The sequence below is a fragment of the Lissotriton helveticus genome, chromosome 6 (genome assembly GCF_964261635.1).
Source record: "Lissotriton helveticus chromosome 6, aLisHel1.1, whole genome shotgun sequence".
Classification (NCBI taxonomy): domain Eukaryota; kingdom Metazoa; phylum Chordata; class Amphibia; order Caudata; family Salamandridae; genus Lissotriton; species Lissotriton helveticus.
In genome coordinates, this window is record NC_136067.1 from 156,568,560 (window position 1) to 156,579,428 (window position 10,869).

The following is a 10,869-nucleotide window of genomic DNA, read 5'->3' on the forward strand; positions in this document are numbered from 1 at the left end:
CGTGTATTTGCCTTCTTTGGGGATGACTATGATATTGGCCTCTGCCATTGAGTTTGTCATCTTCCCTGCTTTGATGCAGTGTGCGAAAACCTCTTTCAGTGTGTTTCTAATATGGGGTAAGAAGCGTTTGTAAAATGTGGCTGTGTATCCGTCCGGACCCGGTGCCTTATTTTCTTTTAGCAAAAAACACAGTTGATGGACAGAATGTAGAACAATGTCATACATTCACCCCAGTACAAGGATCTGGGCCTAAATCCATCGTTTTTTTGCACTCCACACCACCCTGGGTTAGACACTAGCTATATGCAAATCAGCTCTGACCCTGTGCCTCATGGGAACAGTCCAGTCCGAACTACCAAGCCATGTCTTTCCCAGACCGGAATCAAGCATCCAAGGACCGGTTTCTGGCTATCAGCCTTCATTCAGCCTGGATAGCTTGACTCCAGTGGTGTGGAGAGCCTGGGACTCACGTCTGAGCATACCCAGCCCACTCGGGGTGAAAATTGCAAAAAACACAGTTGATGGACAGAATGTAGAACAATGTCATACATTCACCCCAGTACAAGGATCTGGGCCTAAATCCATCGTTTTTTTGCACTCCACACCACCCTGGGTTAGACACTAGCTATATGCAAATCAGCTCTGACCCTGTGCCTCATGGGAACAGTCCAGTCCGAACTACCAAGCCATGTCTTTCCCAGACCGGAATCAAGCATCCAAGGACCGGTTTCTGGCTATCAGCCTTCATTCAGCCTGGATAGCTTGACTCCAGTGGTGTGGAGAGCCTGGGACTCACGTCTGAGCATACCCAGCCCACTCGGGGTGAAAATTGCAAAAAACACAGTTGATGGACAGAATGTAGAACAATGTCATACATTCACCCCAGTACAAGGATCTGGGCCTAAATCCATCGTTTTTTTGCACTCCACACCACCCTGGGTTAGACACTAGCTATATGCAAATCAGCTCTGACCCTGTGCCTCATGGGAACAGTCCAGTCCGAACTACCAAGCCATGTCTTTCCCAGACCGGAACCTGTGTGCTGGCCAAGATAATTTATATACTCCCTTTGGCTTGCCCCATATTTGGTACCACCATGTCGCCCCAATTATTAACAGCTTCATTAGACAATTATTGATTTATTGTTATGGTGTGACTTATCAGGTTCTGCTACCAACCCCAATCTTACAACTCGGAAGGGCCTTCTTGAAAGTAAACGTGCTGTTATCCCTTATGGTTGACATTGTGCCAGCTGGACACCCGGCGAAGGATTCCTATTGTTATAGGAGATTGATTTCCCCATCTCCGGTGCTTCAAGCTGACGTTATTCCTTACACTCCGATGATGTACTATTGGCAAATTTGATCTTAATCACTATCTTTCCTCAAGGCCCTAAATAACTTTGTGTTATCGCATGACAAAGGCTGCTTGGTTGTAGAGATAGATGAACTGGCTGCACTTTCACTGCCAAACCCGCTTATGTCCAGAAGTGCAGTGGCCGGGGTTAGTATACATGCCTGAGCTCTTCCATTCTTCCTTAAATGAATTTCCCATGTGCCATTGACTACTGTGCTGTTCTGCCCACAATCTTCCCAGGACATTTAAGTTAACAACGTGTGTGGCGCAATGCCATTAATGTCGGAATCTAAGAGTCCCAGATGTTGTTTTAATGCAACCCCTCTGCCTCACTGTAAGTAACCTAGGTACCTAATCCAGCTCACTTGAAACACTTGCATGTGGCTAACGAAGACACCAAGCTACAACCTGACCTACTGCTGCTTGGTGAAGATTTTAAGCTGCTGCACCTGACTCTAGGAGATAGCACATTTGGGTGGCCTGGGCCTTATGATCAAAATCCTGCAGTTACTTCTGACGCGACAGGGGCATCTCATACTGACTTGACATCCTGCGCTATGCGAAATACCAAACCTATTGGCATTGCCCATCCCTATTCATATTGCAGAGCCAGTACTTTGAACTCAAGGACAAAGCACAGGGGATAGCTGTTGGCCACTACCGCTGAGCAACTTAGCCCAGAGACAAAGAGGCAGCAGCCCAAAGTCGGAGACAAAGGGCTCCTATGGTGGTGGCTCAGGCCCTGCACAGCCAGAAGCACTTTTGCCCCAAAACGCTACAAAATCAACCTTATGGGCCATACATGTGATCATGAGACTGTTGACAGGCACCACAATTAATAAGCACCACAATTAACTCTGACCATGCTTTGAAGTGTGTCTGCAGTTGTGGCAGCTGTAGAACACAAGACACCAGCCATATGCAGTAAATGAGTATAGCTGCAAGCCGCCCTCCTGATCAGGAAGAAATAAGATATGCTAAGCGGACCCTCCAAAATCTACTTCCTCCTGGTTTGAGATCTTTTTGCATGGGGGGTAACGTGGTAGCATCCACTCAAGCTTTGACAGAATTTGATATACTTTCCTGTGGTGAACTATCTACCTTTAAAGAACCCTGCTGACCTAGTCATCGGCATGCCCATGCAACGGCTGTTCCTCCAGCTGCGCCCTAACTGGATGCTATACTGTGCTCCCTCAAGTGGAACTTGAATTCTTTGCATAAACGGCCACTGGGGGGCTGCTGCTGTGCCTACCAAGCAGCAAGAGACCGGCTATGCCCCTAGGTGGGGCGTTAATCTTCAATAACATTCCCTCAAATTAAAGCCACAACCATATCTGAACCTCCCTTCATGCTGTGCCTCCGTGTTGTATCAAACATTTTAACGATTATAGAGGGAAGCCTTTGTGCCTTCATGCACGTTCGAACACCTGACCTGCAGGCTACATCGATATCAATCAATCAAACATTTGTAAAGCGCGCTACTCACCAGTGAGGGTCTCAAGGCGCTAGGGGGGTGGGGTGGGTAGGGGGTGAGAAGCAGCTACTGCTCGAACAGCCAGGTCTTGAGAAGTTTCCTGAACGTCAGCAGGTCCTGGGTTTGTCGCAGGTGGGTGGGAAGGGTGTTCCATGTCTTGGCGGCAAGGTGGGAGAATGATCTGCCGCCGGTGGTTGTTCGGTGGATGCGTGGGACGGTGGCGAGGGCGAGGTCCGCAGGGGGAAGCTGGCGGTTCGAGGTGTAGAAGGTGAGTCGTTTGTTGAGGTATGCTGGTCCGGCGTTGTGGAGTGCTTTGTGAGAGTGGGTGAGGAGCTTGAAGGTGATCCTCTTGTTGACCGGTAGCCAGTGGAGGTCTCTCAGGTTGGCAGAAATGTGGCTGTGGCGAGGGATTCCAAGGATAAGGCATGCGGGCGCATTTTGTATGCGTTGAAGTCTTTTCTGGAGTTTGGCTGAGGTTCCCGCTTAGAAGGCGTTGCCATAGTCCTGCCTGCTGCTGACAAGGGCTTGGGTGACTCTCCTTCTGGTTTCAATAGGGATCCATCTGTAGCTCTTGCGGAGCATGCGGAGGGTGCTAAAGCAGGAGAAGGAGACCGCGTTGACTTGCTGGGTCATAGAGAGCGTTGAGTCCAGGATGAACCCCAGGTTGTGAGCATGGTTGGTGGGTGTCGGGCCATTCCCAGCGTGGCCAGCCACCAGGAATCGTCCCACGCGGAGGGGGTGGGGTCTAGGATGAGGACCTCCGTCTTGTCCGAGTTCAGTTTCAGGCGGCTGGACTTCATCCACTCTGCGATGGCCTTCATTCCCTCGTGGAGGTTGGATTTGGCTGTGGCCGGGTCATTGGTGAGGGAGAGGATCAGCTGGGTGTCGTCGGAGTAGGAGATGATGTTGAGGTGGTGCACTCGGACAATGTTGGCGAGAGGTGCCATGTAGATATTAAACAGGGTCGGGCTGAGGGATGATCCTTGGGGTACGCCGCAGGTGATTGTGGTGGCTTCGGATCGGAATGGGGGGGAGGCGGACTCTCTGGGTTCTGCCGTTGAGGAAGGAGGTGATCCAGTTCAGGGTTTTATCACGGATCCCTGCGTCTTAGAGGCGTGTGTGCAGGGTGTGGTGGCAGATGGTGTCGAAGGCGGCAGAGAAGTCAAGGAGGATGAGGACCGCGCTTTCGCCGTTGTCCAGCAGGGCCCTAATGTTGTTGGTGGCGGCGATGAGAGCGGTTTCGGTGCTGCGATTGCTTTGGAAGCCGGATTGGGAGGATTCCAGGATGTTGTTCTCCTCGAGGAAGTGGGTCAGTTGTCTGTTGGCGGTCTTCTCAATGACTTTCGCCGGGAACGGGAGCAGGGAGATGGATCGGAAGTTCTTGAGGTCCTTTGGGTCCGCCTTGGGTGTTTTGAGTAGGGCGTTGATCTCGGCGTGTTTCCAGCTCTCTGGGTAGGTAGTGGTCTCAAAGGAGCTATTGATGATCTTCCAGAGTTGGGGTGCGATGATGAAGCTTGCTTTGTTGAAGATGTGGTGGGGGCAGGAGTCCGAAGGTGAGCCGGATTGGATGGTGTTCATGATTTTGATGGTGTCTTCGTCATTGATGTTGTTCCAGGAGAGCAGGAGGTCGGTGTGTTTGGTGGGCGGTGAGTCAGGGTTGTCGGCGTATGTCGTCGGTGTCCGGGTGCCGAAGCTGTTGTGGATGTCTGCGATCTTGCGGTGGAAGAAGGTGGCCAGGGAGTCGCAGAGTTTTTGTGACAGCGGAATGTCATTGGCGCTGGAGCAGGGGGTGGCGCTTTCTTTCACAATATCGAAGTGGGACGTTACCTACTAGACTATCCCCTTGGCCTAGAAAGGTTTTTTATTAATTTGCCTGGTGCAGTAAAATGCGAAGACTGGTATTGATAGAATGAACCAGGGGCACTTGTGAGGGCGCTGTGCCACCTTAAAGAGAAGCAGAAAGGACACCTGATTATCCATACTAATATTATATAGAGAGATCCCAAACCTTTGAGGCGGGTAATCTCAGTAACCACAGCACCAATCACAACACCCAATACAGCGTTGGAAAGGGCAGTTGCAGCAGAAGGACATAGGCTATGCAGACGGATAAAAAAATGTATAATTGTTTTTTTTTTAAAACTACATCATCCAGAAGGCTGAGGGCCAAAATAACATCAAACAGGAAATGATGTAATAATGTGACTCACTATATTGAGACTGAGAGCCTGGAGCCAAATTGATTGTGAACAACGGATATGCTATCCCGAAACGCATAGATTTGTGCCTGCCTGTTCGAGAAACTCCATGCTGTGAGGATTAAATGAAAAAGCACATAAGTGAAGACAAACGCGAGTTCGTCCCGTTTTTCTCCCAGCTGGGGGAATTGGTTGTGGATTTAAATGCGGCGTGGTTCTGCTGCTGGGATTTACAAACCGGCGAGAGAGCGCTGCAAATTCTGGCGAAAAGGAACCGAGGGGTATCAATACATATATATATATATATATATATATATATATATATATATATATATATATATATATATATATCACAGCACCAATCACAACACCCAATACAGCGTTGAAAAGGGCAGTTGCAGCAGAAGGACATAGGCTATGCAGACGGCCACCATATACATTTAAAAGGTAAAGGAACCGTGCCAGCAAAGTAGTCCCTTGTGGGCGTGTCTGCGTTCTGCTGTGGGTGTGTGCTGGGGGCGTGACAGACGCTGGGGGCGTGTGGTACGTTCCGCCCTTCACGCCATGTGAGTCGTAATTGCGCCGCATCAAGGGGCACGCTGGGGGCGTGACACGCTGGGGCCGTGACAAACGCTGTGGGTGTGTGTCCGCGCTGTGGGCGTGTGTCCGCCCTTCATGCCATGTGAAGCGCCAATTACGCAATTGCGCCGCATCAAGGGGCACGCTGGGGGCGTGACAAACGCTGGGGGCGTGTGCTACGTTCCGCACTTCATGCCATCTGGGTCGTACATTAATCAGATCGTCTGCTGTGGCCGTGTGCTGGGGGCGTCACAAAGGCGTTCACCTTGAAGCGTGGTAAGTAACCATTCGCAAGACTCCCTTGGGGGACTGCCCGTTGTCTCACATATACTGGGGGTGCCGAATGCAGTGTGTGTCTTGGCCTGGGTGCGTCTGAAAGGGCCTAACGCAGTGTGTGGCTTGGCCTGTGTAGTGTTGTATGCTTGTGCCTATACCTTTATGTTGCTCGAGCTGTATGTCTCCTTGTAGCTTGAGCTAGTAGAATGTTGTAGGTCTTTCTGTATATTCTAGATGTCGAGCATTCATTAAGTATCTGGAGACCGTTTATACCTATTTCCCTGGCGCTCACCTGTTGCTGAATAAACAACCTTTAACTACAAGAAATATATCTACTTGAGTGTATTTTCCATCTCAACAATTGGCGACGATGTGGAAACGGAACCCGTGAAGTAAGGAATTTGAATATTTTTATTTTTTATGATTCATGGACTAGAGCAAGGGTTTATGGTTTTGGAAATCTCTACGGAAACCTTTCACACTTAACCCCATCGGAGAGGAAGAATTATACAGCGTGGGGGAACATCGATCAACTAAATTGCTTCAAGTAGGATTTATTATTGGTTTTGTGGCCGTTACCTCACTCGATCGCTTCGCATCTTTTGGAAATGCCAGGATTCCTTGGAGCGCGATGCGATGTTTATGACGTGCTGATTGCGTTTTCTGATTAATGGGAGAGCAGCGCTTGCACGTCTGACGAACTGACGTAAGGTCACGCCTCTTGACCCTGCGTGGCGGCCATATTGTTCACAATTCTTCCGGAGCAGAATTTCAAAGAGAAGGTTTAGACGCTGTCACACAGTAGAAGACACAGCGTAAAAGTGTAAAACCTTTCGCATTTTCTGTACAAGGATTGTAATGTGCTGAGCAACAGGTGAGACGGTCGGGGATTGGTATTATTGTAATAAATATATATATATAATTTTTTTTTTTTTTAAAGGAGATTACAAGATAACAAAGTAAAAGGAATTGATTCCTTAAATATAGAGTGTTCATCTACATGAAGTGAAGGCTGTTTTGGGAGACTTGTTATAATCAACCACAAAGGAAACAAAATGGGTGAAAAAGAGTAACACAAGAGGACTTTGGCGCAGGAGAAACAGCAGCAAAAAGAAAGGACAAAGACATACAATAAGCAGAGCGGACAGGCACCATCAAGGAAATAAAGGCCAGAGGCACCGCATGACCAGGACCAAAGGTGTTGAGACAGAAAGAATATTGACAATAAGACAACAAGTCTCCAAAGAGTCACCGGCGGTGAAGAAAGTGAAAGGATCGATGATAACGGCTGCCTACGACCAACAACGAATAACAAGAAACAGATAGCATTTCAAGGACAAAGAAGGCGGAGAAAGAAGAAATGGCAGCGACAACTGCAGCCACATGGACGGTGGAAGATAGAGGACAAGGAAGCGATGGAGACACTAGATTCACGAAGAACATGCAGTAAACAACAGAGACTCATTGAAGAAATGTAGAATGACAAGTACTCTCTCTCTCTCTCTCTCTCTCTCTCTCTCTCTCTCTCTCGTTCGTTCACGCCCATCCATATAACTGTGAATGAGGACTATGGTAAATGTGTCACGAACATTTGTTTGCAACAAGGGGGAGGTGTCGTGACCCTACAGTGTGGGCAACGGACAGTAGGGCATTAGGACCCTGTGGGTCCTTAGGCAGAGTGACCAAGTCACCGGACACCAGATCCGGTGACGAGACAGGAAAGGGAACACACAATGACCAGGACAGGGACGAGGACGGACGTGCTGACGAGCAGCTGTACAACATGAAAATAAAGGAAGTACCCGACTAACCTGTGTCCTGTATTTGGTGTGCCGCCCAGCGAATAGCTACAACACGACACACACCCAGAGGCTGGCACCGAGCCAACACAAGTGTGCATCCTCTGCCACATACGAGACCTCCCACATCCAGTCTTAGTTAAACTCTGTGGAGCTCCCAGCTACACCCTGATCCGATGCAATCACAATGCGGTCACTCAACGGCGATTGGACATTGGACCAGAACAAACCACCCACTGCAAAAGAAGGCACCATGACCATCAAAAACCAAGGGACAATCCATACACTTCTCCCGCATAGACACATTGGACCAACAATGTGACCACCTCCACATAAAAATGTGTTAGTTTGTCATTCTAAAGAGCATGCTGTGGCTCCAATAGTTCTGGGAAATACTGATTTACAGCACAAATGCTTCAATTTTTTAGCAAACATTTGGCATTCCCATAGTTTAAGAAGTTGCAGGTAAATTTGTACTTATGTGTACTCCACATTCTCACCATCCAAAAGCCTTTGCATCTTTTGTTGGCACTCTGGTATACCTTTAGCAGACGTCTAGCAATGACCTACCAATGCTAGGGATGGAGACACCTGCAAGACGACACAGCATTTGAGGATCGCAGTCAGACTGATGGTTTTTGTAGGCAATAATAAAATGAAGCAGAATACTTTGAGTACATTTAAGGGGACCTCTGGACACACACCCAGTTTTAGATCCACCCTTGTCTTGCTTTAGGTGGGAGAGAAACACCTGACGTCCTCTAAAGAACATGACACAGCTTAAATTCTCTGAGTCATGTGATCTAATTCCTATGATTGAGAGGGACATGCCTAAGGTGATAGCTCGAGCAACGGGGGTATTATCTGTCACAAGACTCTACCCCTCCCATTGACCCTCTCCAGTGGGTACATATTTCTGCCCCGAAGGATGGTACGTATTTGCATGCACAGCTGCTTTCTCTGTAATGCTCATGCCTATGCTCAACGACACTCATGAGTCATCATGTACCTCACCAACAAGGCCCATAAAAGCCAAGCCGCAGTCAACACCTTTCCAACCATGCAACCTGATGGCCGTCCAAGGACCCGATGCAAACAATAGCTCTTCAGGAACTCACAATTCAATTGCAATGTATATAAACATGTATATGGGGCTATGTTAGCAATCTCACAAAATCTTGCTAAATGTGGAAAAAAAGAAGATTTCCATGGTATTAACCAAATGTACGTATTTAGATCATAGAAGCGTGATAATACCACTTTCCCCCAGGAGGAGTCCATTCCACAGCAAAAAAAAAAGAGATAACTGCACATCTTTAGTGAGTAAAACATGCAATAAAACCATTCCCACATGGTATTGCTCATTTAATTCTCCATTTTCAGTAATATCACGAACAGTGGCTGAGGCAATGCAATCACCAGTCTCATGATATTACTATCAATGACCCAACAATCCAACAGTTTCTGGAATGCTTCACACCAGCATTCTCCAGGGCCACTCATGTGTGTCAGCACTACTAGAGTGGGAATGACCCACACAGTTTGGAATGATGCTATCTATCTCTCATCCCGACAATCTCCAGAGGCACACTACACATACTCAATGCTCTATTATTAGAGGCTTCAGACTGATTACCTGTCATCACTGTCAAGTAGATGCAAGCAGCAAACAGATGAAGTCGCAGCTCTCTTCAGACCCAACAGGCTCAACAGCATACGCGTCATACTGTACAACAGGTAGCAGAAGATAACCAGTACAAGTCGTGGCCCTACAAAAATGGGATCTTGAATGAAAACCTAACCTCAGCCTCTCCACCTCCCAGGAAAACCATCTAGTTGATGTGCTACTAGTAGATATTTTGGGCTTAGTGTCTAATGTTTGGCACTTGCAAAGACACTGCCCCATTACTGGAAAAAATGCCTTTAATATCCAAATTGTATCACTTCCAGCTTTCCTTCTAAATCCAGGAGTGGGTGAAATTGTTTATGCATGATGTAAAATTGCATGAAATTTGCGCATTGACGTGTAATTTTTACAGACAAGAATTCTGGAAGGAATTTGCGCAGAGAAAAAGGTCAGAATGGAGGAAAACCTGGTTTTAGTTTAGGGCGAAGCCATTCCCACGCATGTTTCCTCATTCCGACCTTAAAAACTTCAAAATTGAGAATTAAAACAATCAAGGGGAAATCTGCAATGTCTTGTGTGGAATTTGTATTTACCCATGCAATTTTCTCTCCTGGGATTTCAGCGAGCCTCAGAACGAGGTAGATAATATGCACCATAAATTTAATTCCACCACTAATGCAAGCTTCAGATGTAGTATCTAACCACCCTAACTTCAGATGTAGTATCCAATCACCCTCACTTCAGATGTAGTATCTAACCACCCTAACTTCAGATGTAGTATCCAATCACCCTAACTTCAGATGTAGTATCCAATCACCCTAACTTCAGATGTAGTATCTAACCACCCTAACTTCAGATGTAGTATCCAATCACCCTAACTTCAGATGTAGTATCCAATCACCCTAACTTCAGATGTAGTATCTAACCATCCTCTCTCTCAGCCAGTATCTGCAACTGAGACAAGGTTTTGTCCGCAGTGTTAAATGTCCAGTGGAGGTGAGCCATGCGTGCTACTGTCCCAACCTCCTGGTTCAGAATTGGAGATTGGATCACTCAGATCTTGGGTTTGTTAAATCTAAGGTCAAGGGACAATCGATATTTGCCCGGCGGTATCGCCTCTTTAACCCACGAATTATTAATCAATGAAGAGGCAGGCGCTGGAGACGGGAAGGCAGGAAACAAGGTTTATTCTCTCCGGAGGAGAACACATCAGTTCAAACAGCAGGTATCGTTCTGAGGTGCTCTAACCGCATCTTCTGAGGCCTGGCCTCTTATACACAGCTTTATTGCTTTATTACATACAACACATTCTTGGCAATGCTTTGATGTACGGAAGGACATTCTCGGAATCCCCACTCCAAGCCCGTTCCCACACACATATACAGTAGAAGTCCCCACCCCGGTCACAACAGGTGATGATTATCGCGCAGCGGGACATTCCGCCGATTCACGGAATGTGGGGGGTTTGATCGGATCTCATAGGGAGGGGGCTTTGATCAACTCGAGGGTCCTTCAATGAGGGAAGCTTCCTACTGTACGGGGGGGGGGCAATAAACAGTA